General features: G+C 35.4%; 1 protein-coding gene across 4 annotated transcripts in view; it reads right to left on the reverse strand.

Annotated features, from left to right (window-relative positions):
• HNF4G (hepatocyte nuclear factor 4 gamma) overlaps nucleotides 1-25,884 on the reverse strand; it is a 127,092-nt gene that overhangs the window by 66,367 nt on the left and 34,841 nt on the right. For 3 of the 4 annotated variants that reach the window (XM_053208007.1, XM_027064352.2, XM_053208009.1), the window contains exon 2: nucleotides 11,384-11,603. The gene's annotated coding sequence lies outside the window, so the exon portion shown is untranslated. Of the gene's footprint in view, nucleotides 1-11,383; nucleotides 11,604-12,211; nucleotides 12,255-25,884 lie in introns of all 4 variants that reach the window. The other variant, XM_053208008.1, reaches the window with a different exon arrangement.

Raw genomic sequence — 25,884 nt, forward strand, 5'->3', positions numbered from 1 at the left:
TGAAGGAAAATTTAAGTGTTATGAAAATATGTAACTGGAGAGGGAGCATACCCAGTCTGAAGTGACCCTGAGGACCAGCAAATGCTTTCCTGAGAAAGTAACATTTAATCTGGAACCTGAAGGAGGAGCAGCCGAGCAAAGAAGTGGACCAAGAGAATTCCAGAAAAAGCCCTGAGATGAGTGGATGCTTTGCGTACTGGAGCATTTCAGGCTCAGGACTCAGAGGTATGTTTCCATAATTGTGATAATATGCATTATATATTTGTATATCCTGCTCTTTTCACTTATCATTACCTGAGAGCATTTTCTGATATAACAATTGTAAATACTTGTGCACCCAACACAGCAGCACCCAAATACATAAAACAATTAATAATAAACAAAAAAGGAACTAATCAATAATAATACAATAATAATACAATAGACTTTATTTAAAAAAATTTTTTAATGTTTGTTTATTTTTGAGAGAGAGGGAGACAGAGCACGAGCGAGGGAGGGGCAGAGAGAGAGGGAGACACAGAACCTAAAGCAGGTTCCAGGCTCTGAGCTGTCAGCACAGAGCCCTATGTGGAGCTCGAACTCATGAACCCTACCTGAGATCATGACCTGAGACTAAGTCGGATGCTTAACCGACTGAGCCACCCAGGCACCCCAATAGGAGGAGATTTTAACATCCCACTTACAAAAAGGACAGATCATCTAAACAAAATCAACAAGGAAACAGTGGCTTTGAATGATGAACTGAAACAGAAGGATATATTTGGAACATTTCATCCTAAAACAGTAGAATACACATTCTTTTCAAGTGCACACGGAACATTCTCCAGAACTCATCACATATTAGCCCACAAAAGGAGCCTCAAAAAATTTAAAAAAACTGAAGTCATACCATGCATCGTTTCTGACCGCAGTGCTATGAAACTAGAAGTCAACAACAAGAAAAAATCTGGAAAGACCACACATACATGGAGGTTAAATAACATGCTACTAAACAATGAATGGGTCAGCCAGGAAATCAAAGAAGCAATAAAAAAGTACATGTAAACAAATGAAAATGAAAATACAACGGTCCAAAACTTTTGCGACGCAGCAAAAGCATTTGCAAGAGGGAAGTTTATAGCCATACAGGTCTATCTCAAGAAGCAAGAAAAATCTTAAATAAACAACCTAACCTTACACCTAAAGGAGCCACAAAAAGAACAACAACCAAAACCTAAAACTAGCAGAAGGAAAGAAATGATAAAGTTTAGAACAGAAATAAATGATGTAGAAATTAAAAAAAAAAAAAAATACACACAATAAAACAGATCAATGAAACCAGGAGCTGGCTCTTTGAAAAAAATCAATAAAATTGATAAACTTCTAGCAAGACTTACCAAGAAAAAAAAGAGAAAGGACTCAAATAAAATCACAAATGAGGGAGGAGAAATAACAACCAATACCACAGATTACAAAGAATTATAAGAAAATACTATGAAAAACTATATGCCAACAAATTGGACAACCTGGAAGAAATGGATACATTCCTAGAAACATATAAATAACCAAGATCATAACAGGAAGAAACTGAAAATTTTAACAGGCCAATAACCAGTGAAGAAATTCAATCAGTAATCAGAAAACTCCTAACAAACAAAAGTTCAGGACCAGACGGCTTCACAGGCAAATCATACCAAACATTCAAAGAAGAGTTAACACCTATTCTTCTCAAACTATTCCAAAAAAATAGAAAGGAAGGGAAACTTCCAAATTTATTCAGTAAGGCCAGCATTACCCTGATACCAAGATGAGATGAACACACCACTAAAAAAAGAGAACTATAGGCCAATATCCTTGATGAGCACAGGTGCAAAAATTTCAACAAAATACTAGCAAACAGACTCCACACATTAAAAGAATCATTCACCACGATCAAGTGGGATTTATTCCTGGCTTGCTAGGGTGGCTCAATATTCGCAAATCACCATGATTCATCACTGTAAGAGAAAGAATAAGAACCATATGATCATCTCCATAGAAGCAAAAAAAAAAGCATTTGACAAAGTTCAACATCCATTCGTGAGAAAAACCCTCAACAAAGTAGGTTTACAGGCTTTGAGAGAGGGAGCATATACGCATGCACAAGCGGAACAGACAGAGAGGGAGAGAAAGAATCCCAAGCAGGCTCTGTGCTGTCAGCGCAGAGCCCAGTGCAGGGCTCGAACTCACGAGGAGATCATGACCTGACTGAAATAAGAGTCAGATGCTTAACCAACTAAGCCACCCAGGTGCCCCAACTTTATTTTTGAATCTTTAATAATATATATAATAATACTACTACTGCTGCTATTACTACTACTACAACTACGAATACTAGGGTAGATATAATCCAATGAGGTATTTCATATGAAAGGGTCATCTGTATAGAAAGTTGTGTTACATTGGTTATTCTTTTATCAATGCAGTTAGTTACTATTGACCAAGCGTAGTGACATAGGGATAATAGTTCTAAGCAACTATAACTAATAATATGCAATAAGATCTTAGCCTGTTTAATCCTGTAATGGACGTTATTGTGATAAATTTTCAAGGGAAAAGATAATATTTAAGCAAGGTAGATAATATTTGTCAAACTTTTTCAAATGCTTTTTTTTTGGTTCTATTGAGATGATTATGTGGTTCTTATTCTTTCTCTTACAGTGATGAATCACGGTGATTCATTTGCAAATATTGAGCTATTGCAAATTGAGTTTAAAAATATTATCTACTTTGTTTATATATTATCTTTTTCCTTAGATTTAAAGAGAGTAGACTTATCACTGAATAAACCCAACTTTCGATCAATGATACTGAACTTCAATGAAAAGCTGCACAGACTGTACACATTTTTAGGGAGAAAAAAACAGATGAGCAACCTGAACAATATACACTGTGAGGCCACTTGGTGAGATGCAGGGGGCAGTGTAACAAAGGCTGAGGAAAGGAGTCAGGACTGTAGCAGTCCTGTGCAGGGAGGGGCCCTGCTCCAGTGGGAATTTCCCTGGGCAGAATAGGTGGATTATTCTTCTTTATTAATGAGAGAGCATCTCTGCCTACTTTGTTAATGGGACTGTTAAAAAGAAAAGGTACTGAGTGGTGCAGGGAGCTCTAAACCATGAAAACCACTTAAAGAATTTCATTTGTGCTGGAAAGAAAATGTGAACTGCACTTGGCTGATTTATTAAAATAAAATTAGGAAAAATTTTATTCAAACTATTTGAAACAGATGAATGAATATTTTAATAAATCAATACTTTTTTCGAAATATAATCAATTTTATACTTAAGTTTAGTAAAATGTAAGATGATAAACAATAGGGATTTCCTCATAATTGAAACACTATCATCTTATCATAAACACAGCATTTCAAACTTTATTTTGTGTGTGTGTGTGTTAAGTTCATAGGTCATTGAGTTCAGATCCCCCAGTCACTACTGAATACTCTGTTATTTAGTCATAAACAGAATAAAGGATTAGATTAAAACTTTAACTAGAATATGGAAACTTAATTGGGGATTACTTCAAATAGGAAACAATAGTGTGAATCTGATATAAACACTGTCACTATTATATAGAGAATGAAAATATGAGTGCTTAAAATTTTGTTTGGATAGTCTAAAATTAAAACTGTTTTTGATGAGAATAAGTAAATGTGATCACCAGCAGATCAACGTTTAAAAGAATACAAACTCGTCAGCATTCTGGCATTCTGGGGTATTTAGTGAGTACCAAAGGTGCTGAAGAAAAGCAACAAAAAGAAAAACAAGCTCTAATTAGAAATTATCTCCTTTAGATGAACCGAAGGAGGTTGCATTAAAACCCACCTAAATTTTCAGATGAGATTTTTTTCTTCTAGGCAACTGGCCAATCCATCTGCCTCTGCTTAACTGCAGTAAAACTGTGAAATGTTCTTTAATGTCCTTCTGGTTCTGGAAGGTATTTACATTATACTGCAAAGCATCAGGTAGGGGACACTGGAGTTAAGAGCAAAAGATTTTACCTTTGAAGATGACCTACATCCAATTTTATCATTTTGAGGACATTGTCATATTGCTCTTGACAGTCAAGCTTACACTATGATGATTTTATTCCAGCCTATATAGAAAGGCTATCTGGCCATTTCCAATAGGATTCACTAAATTTTGGTGAACAAAGATACAGGTAAATGGATTGCATTCATGTTAGGGAAGGAAGACACACATGCATGCTCAGTCCAGAGGTATACATAAGCGGTCATCACATACTTTTTTGTTGTTCTGGCATTATTTGGTTTTCATTTATTTATTTTTTGTGTAAATTTCAAAAAGTTAAAACTTTCATAAGACATTCGAGTGTACTTCTTTATTTTTTTTTATTTTTTATTGAAACACAATTTGGTAATATTGATCTTAAATTTCCCTGTGGACACTCTCCAGGAAGCCCATTAAGGTTCTGACCTCTCCTGGTGACACACGTGCTCTCCAGGGAGTGCCCTATCATCCCATCATTATCTTTTATTCATCCTGATACTCTTGCTAGCCCCTACAGGAATTAGAGACAGCGACTTTTCAAATACATAATAACCATGATAGAATGAAGACCAGGTGAGTGCCTCATAAAAAATGATACTAAAATACTTCACTAAAATTCCAAAGAATGAGAGTTTTTCCTTGGCTTGTTAAGGCTATTCATTAGAGACGGCCATAGAGTTGGACCTTGAAAAAAGAAGTAGAACTGGTAAAAATGGGGTAAATGGGCATTTCATGAAAAGGCTGGAGTATAAAGCAGTGGTAATTTGTGTGTCTGATTCTAGCACAGGGATTAGAAAGGCAGAAATGGAGAAATGGATAATAAAACGTCAAAGGTGGAAGGAATTCCAGATGTAATCTAGTCCAGGAGCTTTTCAAATCTTTACTTATGGAAGTATCTTCTAAACAAATATCAAGCGTGCAACCAATAGGTGAAATATCAAAGACAGACTTGTGTGGGAAACTAAAGCACTTCAGATCTGTTAGACTTGGCAGAGCACTGTTTGAAAACTAACAACCTAATTCTATCCTCTGAGGAGAAAATGAGACCCAGAGAAATGATGTTACTCACTCAAGGTCATTATTAGAATTGGAGACCAAGAATCCTTTACTTACTCTCCTTACTCTGCTATCCATGTATAGCACTACGGATTAGCTAAGCAATTTTCAGGCAAGGTTCGAGAAATAAGGTAAAATATTACTCAGATACCATACTTCGATATGAAGAAAAATAACAGTGGTGAACCGTTTCTTAACCTCCAGCTGAATTTTGTTTTATTTTAAATGTGATCTTTATTGTTCATTCTTAATTTCCCTGATGAACAAATTTTTTTTTTAATGTAAAACTGAAAATCCCCTAGAAGACCTGTAGCTGGACATGAAAGCGCAGTCATATTGTAGGATTCTGCCAGAGCTTCCAGCTTTGCTCTCTTGGACACTTCCAACATGGGCGATCAATTTGTGTCCTGCTCAAAAAAATGAAGGTTATTTTGCCCAAGTTCAGATTTAATTCACTGCACATTAGATACTTTCTAGTTTACCTATTAAGGCTTTGTGTTATTAATTGTTGATAAGCTTCTAAAATATTTTGATTGGGGTGCCTGGGTGGCTCAATTGGTTAAGCGTCCAACTCAGCTCAGGTCATGATCCCACGGTTCGTAGGTTCAAACCTTGCACTGGGCTCTGTGCTGACAGCTCAGAGCCTGGAGCCTGCTTCGGATTCTGTCTCCCTCTCTCTCTGCCCCTCCCCTGTTCATGCTCTGTCTCTCTCTGTCTCAAAAATAAATAAAATATTTTTAAAAATTAGAAAAATAATAAAAAATAAAATTATTTTGATGAATAAAATGAGTCCCTTATATATAACATAAATAAGTCAAATATGAGCTATAAGGCAAGTAAGCATGCATTCAATAAAAATTACATTGTTCTCAAATTGCACAGAATTTGTTTTCAATAAGAAAATTCTTACCCAAACACCAAAAAATATTTAAACATCAGGGATTCAAAAAATACATGTTTCAAATTCTTTCAGCTTATGGTAAAATGCTCCTTCACGTCCACATCCATTACATTTATTATATTCCTTCTTGTTATCCAGTTTCTAATAAACAAAACATTCATTCAGTAAATAATACTTATACACAGCATAACAATTTCTTTACACAATACACACACACACACACACACACACCCCAAAAAACATTAAAAACAAGTGACAGAACCTCATTAATGACATAGCCTGGTATTATTTTCCAGACTGACTTTATGTCTTATTATTTACTGTGACATGATAAGCATATGGCTCTAAAGACAGTCTCTGAAAGTTCAAATCCCAGCTCTACCCTTTATTAATTATGTGACCTCAGGGAAATGTACCTAAATTCCTTTTGCCTCAATTTCCTTATGTGTAAAAATGAAATAATATCTCATATGTAACTGAGGAAAAAGTATGTTAATACAGTGAATCGCTTAGTATTGTAACTGACATTTGTAAAATACTCAGTGTGTTATTATTAGTCCTAAACGATAAACAAATGAAAGATTCACAAATTTCTTTTTTCAAAGGTAGAAGAAAATCCAGATAGTCTATATGGATTATAAAACTAAACAAAAAAACATGTAGATTTTAAAATTCTTAAGATATGCAAGAAATAAAAAGTTTAACTTGCAGGAAATACAGTGCCACCACCCACCCCCACCCCCAGCTTTTTTAGTGTATATGTCAGCAGCTGTTAAAGGCAATCATTTCTATTTCTTTAAGTAAAACAATCATTTGCCTTCATTCATGAGCAAAACGAGGAGAATAATCTAAGAAGCCAATCTATCTTAAAAAGGGTTGGAGCTTGGGCAGGGCAATTCAGAGAGTTGCATTTGAAAGGCGGGTACTGTGCTTAACAGATAGGAGGGGTCAATTCTGAGCCAGGCATTTTTAGGAGGCCCTTTTCTCATTTAATCCTAACCAGATTTTACACTGAGATGTGTTACTGTCCCGGTTTTATAAATGAGAAAACTGACACTCAAAACGGTTCAGGAACTTGAGCAGGGACACGCACCACTGACAAGGACAAGATTCTAACCTAAATGTACCTGATACCAAATGCATTTTCAGGGGTCACCGTCTCATCTGGGGACTCCAGAGTCTGAACAAGCCACTTTATTTAGTTTTTAGAGTGGGCTCATTAGCTACTCTGTTCCCACACTCAACATGTAGCTCTTACCTTACTATAAATTTTACCATCTTTACGGAAAGAAAAATACTTGTTATAAAATCCACTCTACAAGACTTGGATTTTGGAATCTAAACAAGTTTTAGAACCTTAGAAATTCCTGTGGAAATATTACTAGAGCTCTCATATCCAGGAATTCCCTTATAAGGTCTTTATCCTCTATCCCCAGAATCATTTGAATTTCAAGATCATTTGAATTTATGTAAGGTCATGAATCATGAGAATTTGTTTTAGTAATTTTTATAATGGTGCAAATAGTAATACAAAGAAATTCTTTGGGTTAGTAGAATAACAAGAAATACAAAGAAATTTAAGGGTTAGCAGAATAACAAACCCTAGATTTTGGTTTTATTTGACTTGGACATAAATCCTATTTAGAATATTTATATACTTACAAAAATAGGTATTTCTCTTCTGATTAGATACCCTTTGCCCTTACACTCCAAATTTGGTCACCAGAAACCAACTGTTCTTCAACTTCTATACATATAAAGAAACTTGAAGGATTTAATTCTAAATATACCGGATTCAGCTGACAATACTTCTCATTCTCCATAGTGTGATTTTAATAAATATTTTAATGCTAAAAGTCCATGATTTAAAAAATTAACCTAAGAATCCTTTCAAAATTTAACGGTAGGCTTTGGCCACAGGGAACACATGCACATATCAAGTCAAAGAGTTTCCTTTTTCGTTTTAGGATAATCTAAAAACACAAAATAGTTAAGATACTTGAAGCTAAACTGGCAAATGCCTCTATTTTACCCGACCAAGTCTAGGAGAGGTGCAATCAGTAAAATTGATTTATTTACCCACCACTAGAATGGTGAGGGACTTACCTGGTTGGCAAATTTGGAAAGACTAAGTGGGATGCAGAGCTCTCTCTAGACCCTGTTTCTGCCTACAAGTTCCCACAGAAGGTTACACAGAAAGGAATTCTCGAAAAAATGACATGAATAAATTACATGAATCCATATAAATTACATGAATACACTACAGTAGATGCAAGAACAAAATAAAAACAAATTTTAAAATATTGTGTTTCATTACACAGCATTTCCTCACAAATGCTCAACCACATAACCCTGTTAATTTCGCCAGCATGTTCAGCCTAACAAGTGTAAAAAGCAACATAAGTGAGCCTGATGTTAAAGTTGATAACAGTACATATACTCAAACTCAGAAGTTCAACTAATTGCATTGGAAGTTGAAAGTAAATTAGAAAGTCGTAAGCAAATTGCCAGTTATAAACACTTAACATATATTTTAGTTCTTTCTCTGTAATAAAAAAATTTTATTTCTATGGTTTATCGTAAATGAAAAATAAGACGGGGAACTGGGCATTTTCTTCTTGGCACTTTAAAATAAAAACAATAAATAAATAAAGCCTCACTGAAGCTGTAGGTTGCCAGTGCTCATGAAAATAACTGATCCAAGGGCCATTAGTGGCTCATAAAATAAGAAAGCTCAATAAAATAATCATAACCTCACATGTTTATTTAGTTCTGAGACTTAAGTGATGGACCTTTGTACCTGACCATGCCTAGAGACAGTTTCATTACACACACACTCTCTCTCTCTCTCTCTCTCTCTCTCTAATTATGTAAACTCACAGACACACATTTATGGGACATCTATAATGCCATCATATCTTTCCTTTAGTAAACAACAAAGCGGTATTATTTAGTTTCCTTTACTGAATAAATCAGCCAAGCAATGGCTTTCTCTTTAAATTATAATTAGTTATAATTTGAAGCCTCTAAATTTTCTATGAATGGCAGATAAACCCAAGCCAGAAAGAAAGGTTCAACTAATATGAATATGTTATAACCCTCTGTAATTACATTTCTAGGTTTCTGAACTTGTTTTATCATTATCAAATTCATTTTAAGTAGTTTTTAAGGACAGGGAATCCAAAATTTTCATACAGTACTCACCTTCTTTCTAACTTCCTAACTTACCCATAATATGGAGAATGCTCAAAACTATGTAATCTCTCAAGTGACAGTAGTGTCTTAGACAAATTTAGGGTGAATAAAGCATATGTTTCTTACATGACAAATAAAATGTTTTCACACACTTAAAAAATATCTCTTATTAGTAACAAAAAAAATTAGTAAAGCAATGCCATATCCTTGATTAAAATAGTTGTCCCTGGTCAACCTTCAATTTACAGAAAGCAATGTTTATTTATTTTTATTTTTTTAAGTTTATTTATTTATTTTCAGAGAGAGAGAGAAAGAGAGAGAGAGCAGGAGCAAGGAGGGGCAGAGAGAAAAAATCCCAAGCAGGTTCCATATGGTCAATGCAGAGCCCCATGTGGGGCTCGAACTCATGAACCTTGAGATCATGAACAGAGCAGAAATAAAAAAGCGGAGGCTCAACAGACTGAGCCACCCAGGCACCCCTCTCTGGTATTTTAGAACAAGGGACTTCTCCTCCTTTCAATATATTCTCTTTAGCTAGAATCTTGATGTCTTCTTTAGATACATTTTTAGTCATGTCTAGGAGCATTCTCTATTGAGTCTCCCTACTTGACCACAGAGATTCTCACCTTCTTCCCATCTTAACAAAATTCTTGTCTTGACTCCACTGTCCTACTGTTTTTCTTTAATCTTACCCCCTCAGTTCTAAGAAATTGTTTGCTATTTGGGCTCCATGTCAACATCACCCACTCACTTTTTTTAACCTCACTCTGCCACAGTCATGCTAAGAAACTTTTTCTCTACTAGCTGTCACCAGTCGAGGCCACAAATCCTTATCCTGTGATACCTCTTTTACATAGTTTTCTCTCTGGTCTCGCCAATTCCAATCACATTCGCTCTTCCTGATGAATTAATCTTTCTAAAGCGTAGTTTGGTTAAATCCTTTTAGAGCGAAGTGTGGTGATAGTGGAAGGCAAAAAGGATTCCCAATGGTTCTTCAGCAGCTACAGAACCAAACTGATTCCTCTTCCTCTGGATAAATTTTATTTCATTTCACTATTCTTTTCACCTCTGATTTAACAAAACTGTAAAAGTCACTATTCTTCCACAAAACATTTACATGCCTGCCTCAAATTTTAGTATTCCCTTTGTCTAAAACAGCATTTTTCAAACATTTTTAACCATGACCTAAAGTGAGACATAAAATTGTGACCAAGTATACACACAATTAAACATATGTATGTCAGTATCACATATAAATCCAAAAAATTTCTTGACATAATGACACTCTGTAACTTTTTACATGTAAATCACGATCCACTGAACTTACTTCTTTACCCAGTAATAAAGAGCAACCCACAGTTTGAACACCCTGATGTAGATTATCTACATCCCTAACCTTTTTCTAAATTTGATTCAATTATGTACTTCATTATGCCATCATTCATTTCATTCAAAAGAACAAGTAATAGGGGTGTCTGGGTGGCTCAGTTGGTTAAGCGTCTGACTTCGGCCTAGATCATGATCTCACGGTTCGTGGGTTCAAGTCCCGCATCGGGCTCTGTGCTGTTGGCTCAGAGCCTGCAGCCTGCTCGGATTCTGTGCCTCCCTCTCTCTCTGCCTGCTCCCCCCCACCCCAACTCACGCTCTGTCTCTCTCTCCTTCAAAAATAAATGTTAAAAACAAAATTTAAAAGAATAAGTAATAATGCCCTATTGGAAGTCATGCATTTCTGTCAGCACTGGGAATAAAATATAAGCAAACAAATCCCTACCCTTATGGAGTTTGTAGAGTCCATCCCAAAAGACAATGATCATCCATGCTCCTCTCTTCTTAAAATATTTACCTAATTTATCCATTTCATAGCTATATCATGCTACTTTACATTTCTTCATCTTTTTAATCTAAATCCTATCTGCACAAATAAACTATAATTTCCTTCAAGAGAGGAATCCCTTCCCCCCCCCTTTTTTTTAAAGTAGGCTTCAGGCCCAGTGTGGAGCCCAATATGGGGTTCTAACTCATAACCCCGTGATCAGAACCTAAGCCAAGAATAAGAGTCAGATGCTTAACTGACTGAGCCACCCAGGCCACTTAAGAAAGGAATCTTAATTACACATATTTGCACTCTGTACCTTCATTTAGTAGGGGGAACAATGGGGTAAAGTAAGAACACAATGAGTTCTAGCCTTAGTGCACCACTTACCAGCTTTGCAATGGTGGGCCAGTCACTCAACTTCTCTCAAGTTCAGTTTCTTCATCTGTAAAATGAGGGGGTTGGGCTAGGTCAGTGGTTTTCAAATGCTACTGCAAAAAGTTTTCAGGATTCAGTGCAGGTTCCAAAGCATGAGAAGAAGGGTCTTCACTCAAAAAAGGGACATCAGGGCTTGGATCCCCTTCTCTTTCCTCAATTGCAGCTTACAATTCTGTTTGGAAAAAAGACAGGTCTCAGTGTTAAAAAAAGTTTTAATTATTAAATCTCCAGAGTTTGCAATCGTGTGCTCTACCTTCTCTGCCATACAAGTTGAGGTGGGGGAAGAAGAATAAGGTAGGAGGAAATGAGGTAGGAAAGAGGCAGGAAAGAAGACAAAATACTTCTAATAGAGTTTATACACTACTGGGTTTCAAAAATTGCTAGGAACAGTATATATGTTACTTTATTTTTTCTATTAAAAACTTCACAAGATAGGAATTATTAGGCTCATTTTACACATGAGAAAAATGAAGCTCAGGAAGGTTGGATACTTGATCAGGTACTATAATTAAGAAGCAGTGAGGCCAAAATATTCTCTTTCCATTATCCCAAGCTACCCTTAAAAGAACCTAACAAGGACATTACATACGCCCTTTATTTTTATTTTTATTTTTTTGTTTTTTTTGCTTTTCCTATATTTCACCTTAATCCTCACAACTTTGAGGAATATAGTTCTGCATTATTCTTATTTTGCCAGTTAGGAAACCAAGGTTCTAAGAAATGAAAGTGATCTGCCCAATGGTAAAATAATTCAATGGGAGCAAGCATGGAGCACAATACCTGAATTCATATTCTGTGCTCTTTCCATACACCAAATTTTCTCCTTTAAAAGAAAGAAAGAAAAATAAGGAAACAGGAAGAGGGAAGGAGGCAGAATGGATGGCACAAGTGGAGAATTATAACAATTCCACTGCTTACTTAAGAGGGCTAGTGAGTTAAATGAGATAATGAAAATGAGATCATGGAAAGCACCTTAAAAAATCTGAAATAATCAATATCAGCCATTATTATTAATTATTCAAACAGTGTGCACTGACATTGACATTTTGTGTTTTTGTAAAATTCCATGTGGTAATTGCAAATATAAAAGAGCTATATAATGAATTAATTGCTTAGATATACTACAGAAACTCCTATAAAACAAGGACGATCTGACACTCTTGAGATTATGATACAACAGTTGGTTATATATGCCTGCTTTCTGTTCATGATATACAATCCCCACCAGCAGCAGAATAATTCAAATTTTCAATTTTTCTTGAATTTCATCACAAACTCAATCAAAAGCATGGAAGTCAGTATTTTAATATCCTTGTACCATGTGAAAAATAATAGCATGCTCTACTACCTGAACTCTTACAACATTTTTTATTTTGATTGTCTTCCCATTATACTGAGAGATTGTCAGGACCTTATCAGGAAGATCATCCAAACAAACTAGAACATTATTAAGGCTCCAGCAGAGCAGTAACTCACTGAATGTATGAGTGATTAAAAGCCATACAGTTGTGACAAGGACCATAAGGAGATCAGACAAAAGAGTTACATGTCTTTTAAAAAGACCAGAATGATTTAACCCTTTGTATCTTTTACCAGCATTAAAGCTGCAGCATTATTTGATCAATATTAAAGCCTTATGTGACTGAATTCCTTATGGCAAATCACTTCCAAAGGTCAAAACCGAGAAACTGGATTAACGAACAATTACAACATAATCATTGCCTTGCCACAGTGCCAGCGTTCCAAAAAAATGATATTTAACGTAACAATATATCCTGACATTAGTAAACACTACAACTTTTGGAATCTGTCATTGACTATAGTTAAACTTCTTTAGATTCACTGAGGTATTTGGGCTTAGAAACATATTCCCATTTCATTTAACATTCACAAAACTATTATTAAATGCTTCCTATCTGCCAGACGTTGCATTGTTCACTGGAAAAAAAGGCATAAACTGAGAATAGATGCTCCTTGGAGGAATGAGCAATCTAGCGTGAGAAAGAAACAGCTAAGTTAATTTTTACAATGGGATGCCACTGAAAAAATGCCTCTGCCATGTTGTTAAGTGAAGTAAACTGACCTCTAAAACCAAACAGTACCAAAACATTAACTGCATTCTCTTAAGCAGAGGAGAACAGTGATTATTAGACTTTATTTTCTGCTTTCTGGTTTTTGGAACAATTTTTTTTGTACACTTATAATCAAAAGTAAAGGGTTCAAGAGAGAAATTCTTTAACGCATGTCTGGGGAGAATGCTGTAAAAATCCCAGAAGAAGATCACTACTGACTGAGAGTAAGACAAACCCTGGGAGCAAAAGTGACTTCTGAACTGTCTCTGGATAGTCAATGACAGTGTAGAAGACAGTGGATGATAGCTGTAGTACTGAGAGAATCATCTAGAAGAAGAAAAAGTTTTAAAGTCAGCTTTCCATACAGTTCGAGTGATGGATGAGGGAGAAGTGTGGGAAACTGAATGCTCCTCAGGAGAGAAAAATAAGGAGACCAAGCTGTCAAGGGCTTTAGATGCCAACCTAACGACGTCTGGATTTTATCCTGTAGTCAATGGGAAGCCAGGGCTCTAGCAGTTGGGGCCTCTAAACCTAGGACACTCTCAGATTTCTCTTTTCTAAGATGTTTCTGACTCAAAAGTCTGTGAGGTAAAACTCTTGGTTGAGGATGAAAACTCCTAATGGAATAAAAATTGAGTCAGTAGGTTTGAAAGGTCCATTGAGTTGGAACTGACAGGACCTGTCCACCAAGTGCAGAGAGGGGTGAGAAGAAAGAAAAACCAACGGATAACTCAGAGAGAGCAGGATTAGGGCAAATGAAGAGTTAATGAAATCACTGGTGCATACTGAGGATTATTCAATGGACAGTTTGAACACAGGTTTTCTATCCAAGAGAAAGACTGAGGTCCTTTCTCCTCTAATTTTCATCACCGTTACAGTAAAGTAACTAATTATATATCACTAGCAAGTAAGTAATGCTTTTAATCTTTTTTTAATGTTTATTTATGTATTTATTTATGAAAGAAAGAGACAGAGCGAGTGAGAGAGAGAGAGGGAGCAGGGAGAGGCAGAGAGGGAGAGAGAGGATCCCAAACAGGCCCACACTGTCAACATGGAGCCTGATGTGGGCCTGGAACTCATGGACCAAGAGATCATGACCTGAGCTGAAATCAAGAGTCGAATGCTTCACCAACTGAGCCACCCCAGCACCCCATGTTTTTAACCTTATAAGTGAAATTCTTTAAAAACAAAACAAAACAAAAACAAAAAAGCTTGGGTGCCTGGATGGCTCAGTTGATTAAGGGTCGGACTTCGGCTCAGGTCATGATCTCATGGTTCCTGGGTTCGAGCCCCACTTTCAGGCTCTGTGCTGACAGTTCAGTAGTCTACTTTGGATTCCGTGTCTCCCCCTCTCTTTGCCCCTCCCCTGCTCGTGCTCTGTCTCTCTCTGTCTCTCAAAAATGAGTAAGCATTAAAAAAAATTAAAGAAACAATTTTCTTAAATAAAAATGTTTTTAAAAAGTTTGAAGTTTCTAATAATGGCCAAACAAAAAATCATACACATCAAGAATACTCATATTCATATACTTTCCTTCTGATATAAACTGGGTTATTGTCCCCATCATTCAGTTTCTCTCACTAGGTTTAGACATCCACATCCTGTGCTAAGTAATTTTACAGTGCCTGCACTGTGGGTAGAATATACTTCCCTATCACAGTAATGTTGAGCTTGGCCACGAAATTGCTTTGACTAATAGAATGTCAGTGGACATGATGCAACAGAAGCTTTAATTGTTTGCATGGCTTGGCTTGCTCTCTTGTGTACCTGTGATCTGTCACAAAAAGAATATGCCACTCTATCTACTGCTCCTTCAACTGCACCTCATACCTGAAATGTAGTCAGAAGCCTGCAGTATAGCCTAATCCTAAGGAGCCTCGCTTAGATCAGCCCTATTACACCCTTGAGAGTATGAAAATAAATAAAATAACAGTAAGACACTAAGCATTTTATGGCTTGTTGTTGTTGTTGTTATGCAGCATTACTGTAGCAACAGCTGACTACAACAGGTTTTCCCTTACCTCAGAGTAAAGGAAACAGAGGTGTGTGTTTTTTCCCTTAAGACTATGGTTTGCTATACAAGCATAATGTACTTGGTGGGTTTTTTTTTAATTTTTTAATGCTTATTTATTTATTTTTTTGATAGGGAGAGACAGCACGAACAAGGGAGGGGCAAAGACAGGAGACACAGAATCCAAAGCAGGTTCCAGGCTCCGAGCTGTCAGCACGGAGCCCGACGTGGGACTCCAACCCACGAACCGCAAGATCATGACCTGAGCGAAAGTCAGAGGCCTAACCGACTGAGCCACCCAGGTGCCCCAAGGCATAATATATTTGCAAAATGTATATATAATGCTTTGGTGCAGAAGACCTCAAAGTTGAAGATGGTATCGATAGATGACTCTATAAATCAAGGTTTTCAACTCTGCAAATTTATCAGTAAAGTTACAGTATATCAATGGAAATTCATGCATGATTTGTAGTGAATATTAATAAGCTCATTCTAAACAAAAGAATAAGAATATCCAAGACAATCTTGAAGACACTATTTTATTTGCTTTTATGCATGTATATTTAAAAATATTAAAATAAATAATGGAAATAATTATAGAACTAAAAAGAGATCTTAGAGATTAAACATATAATAACCAAAATGCAAAATGCATCAGAAGCCTAAAAAGTAAACAATAAAAATACTTCTTACATAAAAAATAAACGCAAAAAGAGAATGAAAATATGAAATAAAAGTCAGGAGACAAAACTAATCTGGGAGGTCCAACAAAATAAGAAAATGAAACAAAAATAAGAAAATGAAAACAAAGAAATAGGAAAGAAAAAAATCATTTAAAAAAACAAACCAACACTAGAAAATGTCCCCAAACTAAAGCAAAATATAAGATTTCAAAATTGAACAGGACCATGGGGACGTCAAGACAAAGAATGAAAAAAGGCCCACACTTTTGAAATTTTGTAACACAGTGCATCCTAAGATTTTTAAAAACATGCAGAGCCCCACAAGGGAAGTTTTGGAATGGGGGAGAAAATCTGAGACAACCTAAGACTTTGAGCATTAAAAAAAATGAGGATAAAGTAACAGCAAATTTAGAGGAGAAAACAGAAAGAAACCGAATTTGAAATTTCAAAGTTAAAAACAAACTTGTCTGAAAAAAATCAAAGCCCAGACATAAAGCAGATGTAAATTTGGAATAATTTCAAGCAATTGAGTTAAATATTAAACAGAAAGAACGAGACTCCATTTGAACACATAACAATTTTTCCCAAGCATTTCCTAGGTTTCTAGGGGTGAACCTATATCCCCGTAGAAGAGCACACTGCACATTAGACATGCTTCTGGACTGTCCATATTGTTTACCCGTTTCCAACTTTTAGAGGCAATAGATTAAAAAAAAGGAAGACTTGGTGATGGTTATAGAAAAAATATAAATATAAGTAAGCTTGACAACATAAAAGTTTAGCTGACCAAAAGTAAGCCACAGGAGAAAGGAAAAGTTGAGGAAATTAGCAGAAGTAATAACAACTTGTCTTAAAAAATTAAAAGTATAGACTTGTTAAAAAAAAAAAAGAGAATTCTTAACAACATTATTTCAAGTGATAAAAGTAATCAGTAAAAGAACAAAATGAAAAATAAAAATGTTCAATATTGAAAGGAAGGGCAAGGAAAGATGGGTAAGTTAAGGGGGACAGATCCTCAACTATCAGAGCAGGAGTCGATGATTCTGCTTTAAAGTTGACAAGCGTGTGATCACCATTTATACAGTAGCATTGCAACAGGAAGGAATTAAAAAACAACAGTTATGAGTTGCCCTGAGAATTTGATGAGAGTGAAGGAATGACAAGGTAGAGAGAGTACTGTTTATTATAACCATCCTGTAACATGGGATTGTGATTAATTAAAAAAAAAAAGAGTTTTAAAAGAATGACTCAGAATTCACGTCCCATAATACTACTAGCTGCACACTTATAATAGCAACAAATAATAATAAACCTTCACCTTAAAAATTAAGAACCTAAAATGGAATGAGAAAAAGCCATCACCAGGCTAATGAATTAACTCAAGTGCCCAAATTTAATATATTTAATGCAGAATGTTAAACATATTTAGAAAATAAACAGTTTTTGCATATTTATTATCATTCAGTACTTATGATATTTACACGTAGCATGTACCATTTTACCTGTATTCTCTTTTTTATTTTCTAAAAATAGGGGAGAAGAAATAAGCATTTATTAAACACCTACCAGTGAAGTGTTTAAATATGTCTCTGTTCTCAGGACTGAAATTTGGTATAATTTTACCACCATATCAACTCTAAAGCAATAGCACTAAGAGATTTATCTGAGGTTAGTAAATGATGGAGTAAGGAGTGTTCTGGATCCAAAACTACTTCTATTATATTAGACTACTATAATCATTTTAGTGATCATTAATCCTACCGATGATCATTTTAGTCTACTAAATTATAATATCAAAATACTAATCTTAAAATACACACACAATTGTATTATGTTTACCTAGATCTTCCTTAGTTTCTGTGGTAAGCAGAGTAATGGCCTTCCAAAAATGTCCTCGGAAGCTCTAAATATGTTACTTTACATGGCAAGTGACTTTGAAGATGTGATGAAGATGAGGCTCTTAAAACAGGGTGAGAATCCTGACTAAGCCAGGTGGGCCCAATGGAATCACAAGAGCATGTAAAAAAGATGGAACGAGGAGTCAGAAGAATCAGAAAAGGAGTTGTGGTGACAGAAACAGACGTTAGAATGGGATTGTTAGCTTTGAAGGTGGCAGATGGAAGACGGGGCCACGAGCCAAGGAATGGAGGAAGACTCAAGAAGCTGGAAAAGCAAGGAAATGGATTCTCCACCAGAGTCTCCAGAGGAATGCAGCCCTCCTGACATCTTAAATTCAGCCCAAAGAGACCCCTTGGAACTTCTTGTGCGGTAAAATAATAACACATATAATAATAAATGTTATCTCAAGCCACTCAGTTTGTGGTAATTTGTTACAACACACATATGAAGCTAATTCAGAAATAGTTTCAGAATCAGAAAGATCTGGGCTTAAGTCTTGTCTCTGCCGTGATGTGGGGCAAGATTCTTAACCTCTATGAATTTCTGTTTCTTTATCTGCATTTTGAAATTATAAATAGCAAGTGTGGTGATCATTCATCTGTGGTTAGAGCTCATTAATGGGTAAATGCTATTATTAAGTACTAACAACAGAAGAAAATCAAAATTTGTAAGAAAAAAAAATGGTTAAGATTGTTTTTTGCTTCCAAACTCCCGAAGTTAGCTAGCCAGTGATTCTTCATAACATATTGGCTACAAGTTGAAATATGAAGGAGGAAAACTCTTCCAATATTGAAACCACTTCATGATTTGAGCTTATTCACTGTACTCCTTTAATATCTAGCCTCTTTGGGGAAGAGGCAATATCCTTGACTGGCTATAAATTTATGAGTGTAGTTGCTTTTATGGCTCTGAATGTAATAGAACTTAAGTAAATACTGATAAGTTCTCTATTCTTCTGAGAAGTTTCCACCCACATAATATTGTCCTATCATTGGAAATCCCCACAGTTTTGATAAGAACGAAGGCAAGAACTCTTTTTTATATGATACTTGTCAATTAGAATCAGGACAGCATTCATCATTTTAGTTGGAAAGGCTATGTGTTTTTTAAAAAACCCACTTGAAGTCTGTATAATGAAATTTTACTTTTATTGTCTTTTGAGCACCTTCAGCTGGTCCTTGGGAGGTTAAGGTTGACTTTCAAGCTTATTTTTTTCAAGTATCCTTTAACATAGTTTGCATTTATAGATTAAACGGTAAACTGAATTAAAGGAAATAGGTATTTTCTGTCACCACAGTCTCCCCACATAAATTGACTATATTTGAAAACCATGTCCATCTTGTCAATATAGGGATAGATACTCCTTCATTAACTAGGCCTGTAGGGAACTATATTAACTCTTTCAAACCACTTAGACACCAGCCATTTGGCAGGAATTCTTTGTGTTCACACTGTATTTAAGGATATTTTTCTCCTCAGATGCAACATCTTAAGCCTTCTGTGTACGTATTGTAACATTGCACCAGTTAATTACTACCCAGGGGGCCTCACAAATAGGCGAATTCTCACTGAAAACCATAATCACTCAAAAAAGTATAAAGCGTGACTAAGAAAAAATAATTTACGACATCATTCCCCCTATTCCATCGTGTATGGTTCTTCACTGGTATGGGCATCCCTTTGAGATATGACCTATGTTATCTGAAAATCCACTCTTTAAGGAAACATTAAAGGTGAGGTGAAGCCTTCAGGAGGTAACTAGGTCTTATGTGCAGGGGTTCTTATGAATGGGATTAGTGTCTTCATAGGAAAAGGCCAGAGGGCGAGCTAGCTCTTTTTCAGCCTTGTGAGGATACAGCAAGAAGTGGGCTGTCTACAACCCGGAAGAGGGCTTTCACCGGAACCCGAGCATGCTGGCACCATGATCCTGGAACTGGACCATGATCCTCCGGAACAGTAAGAAATAAGTGTTTGTTGTTGAAGCCACCCAGTAATTTGTTAGAGCAGCCTAAACTGACTAAGACAGGGGGTATGAATAAACACGCATATGATTCAATGCATAAATGAGCAAACATTTCCTGAACGAACATAATGTATGAATTAGTTACTTGATTTTACAAAAGGACAGAGCAGAGTTTACTTCTCTTTGCCTACATGAAGCCAAAGTACACAGTTCATTTATAAACACCACTACACAAGCAACATTTTGAAGTGAAGACTAGAATAAATTATTTAATTATTCAGAATCCTATCACCCAACAAAACAACTATATTTTTCATGTTCCTATTAGTTTCCTGATCATATTTTAAATAGTTTAGCACAGAAAAATCAGACTATTTTTTTCCACATAATGAGAACAATTCAGGCACAAGTTTAAAATTCTGCACGTATAATAGGTTTCATAATCTTGACAGGCTATAGTGATCTCTCTTTCCTAAGAACTCATGACACTTTATGAATATCCTAATGACTAGGGACACGACCATATACTGTTATAAGACACACTTGGCATTATTATTTAGCCTGCATTCTGTTCAATTTTATATGTTATTTGCCCAGCTACAACGAAGCTCCGTCCTATTAAAGAATAGGAATTATGTCTCTTTATATAATCCCACCCTGCCTAGAAGAGTGAGAAAGATAAATAGACAGATAGATAGATAGATAATAGACATTTGTTCAGTGAACGTCAAACAAATGTAGTCATTATTAGTGAATAAAAAATAAATGAGAAAACTAAAAATGCCTAATATTTTATATTGCTGTATTTTGAATATAATTATAATAGTTTATTTCATAATCTTGCCTGCCTGAGACAGAAACCATTACTGTCCCTTAAAAATATGTATTTTAAGATAATCAACTTCTTTTCCATTAATATCATATCCATTAAATAGTTAAAAAGTCAGAAAGCCATTAGAAAAATAAAATTGAGCAAGAGTGATTAGCATTATTCTCTTTAGCTTTCACTTTTGATTTAAAAAGCATACGTGAGATTAAAACCGTTCTTAACTTTGACCCAGTTGCAATGCTGAAGCAACATGAACTCTGCCCCCGAATGCCAACCTGTAAGTGGAGGTTATTGCTTTTCCTATGAGGGTGTAAATTCAATTAAACAAATGTACCACATGTACCAGGCATTTAGGAAACGAAGAAAGAAGACACAATTCCTCTGCCTTCAAGGAGCTTACAGGATAGTGGAGACATTTACATAATACATGTGTATTTAATTGTCAAAGTCAGAACAAGTTTTTTGTTTTGGGTTTTTTTTTTTATTTCTTTCTTTCTTTGTTTTTGTTTTTTTGCTTTGTTTTGTTTTGTTCGTTTGTTTTTTGGTCTCCAGTGGAAATTATGAATTTAAATTTGATTCCTGTTCTCTTTGGGAAAATGAAGCCTTTAAAAATGAGTCAGAGTATCTCTTTGTTCTCAGGGTTTCTCTCATTTTGACAACTATTCCTCTGTGATAAGTAAATAAGGTCTAGCCCTTTAAATACAAACAAATACTGGTCTTCTTTCTCTTATTTTCTTCCTTGCTTATTTCTTCTGTTGGGTTATACATTTTCCTCCCATCCTTAATGCAAGACTTGGTCTTTAATTTTATCTTGTTTACCTAAATACACATTAATTCATGCACCTTATGAAAAACAGGACCTCCTAGTATTATTATTACCTCCCAAATTTATATTTCTAATCCTAACCACGTTCCAGTGTTAGTCTCAAAACATAACAGTCTTAAAACATAGCAGCTCATTATGTTTTCCTTACAATTAGCATCATTCTCCAATTTGTCCTCTACTGAAAATGTGTATCACCTCACTCTTGGCAATATATATATCTACACACACACACACACACACACACACACACACACACACGCACACACAAAATTGTAAGTATATATATATATATAGATTTGTATTTTTTTAAAAGGTATTGCAGGTCTTTCATTCTATATACTGCACCTGTCACAAACTCATTTTGATAATTCCTTAGGAAGAAAAAGCTCATTTCTGCAGCAGTGACAGCAAGTTTTTATTTTCTCAAAAATTTTAACTAATGATGAATGCTTCCTTACTATGGTCACTCTTCTCACTTAATTAACCATTTCATCTTGAATCCAGCTTCATGCTGATACCAGGCTCCCCTTGAAGCTGCTTAGGGCCCATGAGCTCACCTACAGATGCTCCGCTCAGGCTCTGACTCCATTAGATTTAAGATCTAGATCCTGCCTCTTCATCTCTAGAAAGGAGCCTACTCTACCCTACAGTAATGCTCCCATGAGTAAATATCTTTTTGCTGAACAAGACCTGAGCAGCCACCAACCTACCCTACCTCCACCACTCCTTCACCCCAGATGTTCCACATACCTTCTCAGACATGTTCTCTAGAGCACACAGCAGAAGATCCACCTAGCATATTCAATGTTATATGTGATGCTCCGTGAACGTTTCAGCCTAAGATATTACCTGCCTCCTCAAATAATTCATAGTAAAATCTAAGGGAATGGCTTGAGTCACATAGACCCAGGTTTTAATCCTGGGTCTACTACTTACCTCATTGTGGACAACTTCAGTTTCTTCATCTAAAGAAAGATTTACCCAGGGTATGGTGAGGGGCAGGCATAAAATATATGGTCCATGGTGGACACCAACTTCCCTTCTATCTTCAGGCCAACACAGCGGGTCATATAAAGCTACCTGATTAATCAAGGCTACCTTATTATGCCAAAAAAGGAGCAGAGAGGCGGGAGTTCATGCACATCCTCATCTTCTCACTTTCTTTTAGATAAACAGACACGTAAGAGATACGGATCTTCATTGTGAAAACTGATGCACATGTATTCTTTTACAACTAGTCTGCAGAATAGTCCATTGCTATTAATATGGAGCCTTGGAATCTGCTCTGAATACTTCGGATACTTGGTAAATGACTAAATTAATTAATCAATAGATCTGTTCTGGATATATCAGACAACTGCTTCATAAATATTTTTTAAAAATTAACTAAAACAGATTATTTATTCTATGCGGCTTTGACATAGAGTGTTAATTTTACCTTCACAATACCAAGAAGAGGTTTTCAGTTACCACCCTGGTAAAAACTGTATTTTTTATACTTTCTAAGGAAATATTGAAGTCAATTCTTTATGCATCATTTTTTAAAGGAATTAGGCCTAAAAAGGCCCAAATAAGATAGAATAGCAAATACAAAACTTGAAATGAAAACTAAGTTATCCAATAAAACACAGAAAGAATTACATTTTTCACAGGACTGTGCTTTCGAGGAAATAGAAAAAAAGATTTTTTTAAAACATCTCATGTATACAAATCAACAAATTCTTATAATATCTCCAGAAATCCAGTCTTGAATTGTGTTATGTATCATACCACTCTCAAACATTTGTAATTTCATTCTTAGTAGATACTCAATGCATTCAATATTAACTCCACATTTCTATTTCCTCATAATGTTTATGTTGAATTTTGAATGATTCAACTAAGATCTCACACAAAAAATTGAGATCTCCAAAGTGTAGAAAATGCACCTGTTAGATACATGTGGCTCTGGACAGATTTGTAAAATTTTGTGTACTTCTGGACAAAGAAGTCCCAGATAAGGAGTGCATTTTATGGTTCCCATAACCACTTAGTGAATAATGTTCACTAGATGGAAAAGTCCATACAACTCATTATAACTAGCTCTGATTTAGAATACCTAATTCCATAGAGCTATAGTTTTTTGAAGATGAGATTAAATAAGTTTGCATACAGAAAATATGCAAACATTGCAACTACTAGTATTTTAAAAGCAGCAAAAGTAACTTATAGAAGAAAGTGTATTAAGAGAGCATCATGGTTATCTCTAAAAATCTTTTTAATATCCTCCCCAAAACTATAAATGTAATTACCACTTTCATGAGCTTTCCAGTTATTTCACTAATTAAATGACATTGTGGATGTGTCTGCAAAATCAAATGTAGAACTGAAATAATTTATCGAGATAAATGTTAGTAAAACATTTTCTTTAGTGACTTGCACATTTCATTTTGCTATACTTTAAGAACAACTATCCAGAAAATTATAGTCCTCCATGTTCATGCAAACAGAAAACACCAGGTTGTAGCAGATGATTTAATTGTTCTCTAGAGTATAAACTACTTGAACATTACTTCCCACACTGACTGTCATTGTTGGAAATGTGTGTAACTAAAGATACCAATGTGCTGTGAAATGTAATTTTTAATTATTAATCATCCAGAAGCAATGTTATACAACAAAATAAATAAAATATCTCTAAATAGAGACAGTTGGGGGAGCTATATGAAATATATCACTTAGGTTTTAAAAAGTTCATAAATTTTTATGTTTTTAAAAACCACATTCTGTGTCCTCAAATAGCATATAGTAATCTGACATTCATTTTTTAGGAAGTTAATTTCCCAAAAATGTATAGTTAGTGTTTTATTCTGTTGAGGGTTGATATATGTAATTTGAAGATGAATTTTCTTGTTTGGGTTTTGATGAGACAGAAAAATGCATTTATGGGACTACATTATTTGCACAAAAGGTATGGGTGTGGGAGCAACAGGGAAGGACTGAAGACCTACATATCATTTTTCATGTATGATTGACAATTTTGTTATTCCCTACAAAATGCTAACGTTTATAGTGATATGCACATATGCAAGCATTTCTAAGTAGTTTTGATTCTTAATAGCAGCATTTTCTTATACCATTCCTTTCATTCAGTGAAAAAATAGATATCTCATGATGTCACAGACCAAGTTCTCTACTAAGCACTGGGGTTAGAGAGCAGTGAATAAAGAACACAAAGTCCCTGCCTTCGTGGATCTCATTCTTGTGAACAAGAGGGGCGCTATAAAATCGATACATCAAAATGTCAGGGACTGCTAAGTACAAGGAAGAGAGATAAAACAAGATGAGAGGATAGCATGAGGGGGGCTACTTTTGATAGGCTGATTTGATAAGAGTCTCTAAGAATTGGGCATTTAGGAAAAGACCTAGCAAATAATCAGGGAGAAAAGAGCTTCTGGGGAGAGCACAGCAGCAGCAACACCCAAGCACCAACAATCCCTGTACATTCTGCAAACGTCAGGTAGGCCAGTGCAACTGGAGAACAGGAGGGTAAGTTAGGATGTACTAGCAAACATACTAAAGATTTATCTTACTTGATGTTCAGTACCATCACATGTGATATACATCATTTGCCTCATTTTACAAAACAAAACATAAAACATTAAGATCAGAAATATGGAATAACTAGCCCATGACTGAGGCAGATCAATCACTTAATTCCGGGAGGAACAACACAGACACAGCCTACAGTCCTGGAACAAGGAATCTGGCTGCAGATACTAGAACAGCCTGCTGGTGTAGAGAATAGAAAGCTTAAATTCTGGAGGCCTGACATCATTGCTACCCTACTGGATGGTTTTGAGCAATCATTTAATCTCTAAATGTTCCATGTGAACATAAACTCCCTATATAATCATCCATTTCTTCATTAATTGACTCTAAACATATTTATTAAAGGCCCAATATGGAGTAGGCAACGTGATCAAGAATTATAATGAATAATAACTGAATGTTACTCATATTCAATATTCATGTTCACAGATTCCCCCATTCAAGTGGAAAGCACACCTATGGACATATCATTCAAGACAATGTAAGTCCAATAAATAAGTAGAAAATGTGTTATAAAAATACAAAGCCAGGAAAATTGGAGAATGAAGATACATGATCACATTAGGACCTCCTCACCTCTA

Source organism: Acinonyx jubatus, chromosome F2 (genome assembly GCF_027475565.1).
Source record: "Acinonyx jubatus isolate Ajub_Pintada_27869175 chromosome F2, VMU_Ajub_asm_v1.0, whole genome shotgun sequence".
Taxonomy (NCBI): Eukaryota; Metazoa; Chordata; class Mammalia; order Carnivora; family Felidae; genus Acinonyx; species Acinonyx jubatus.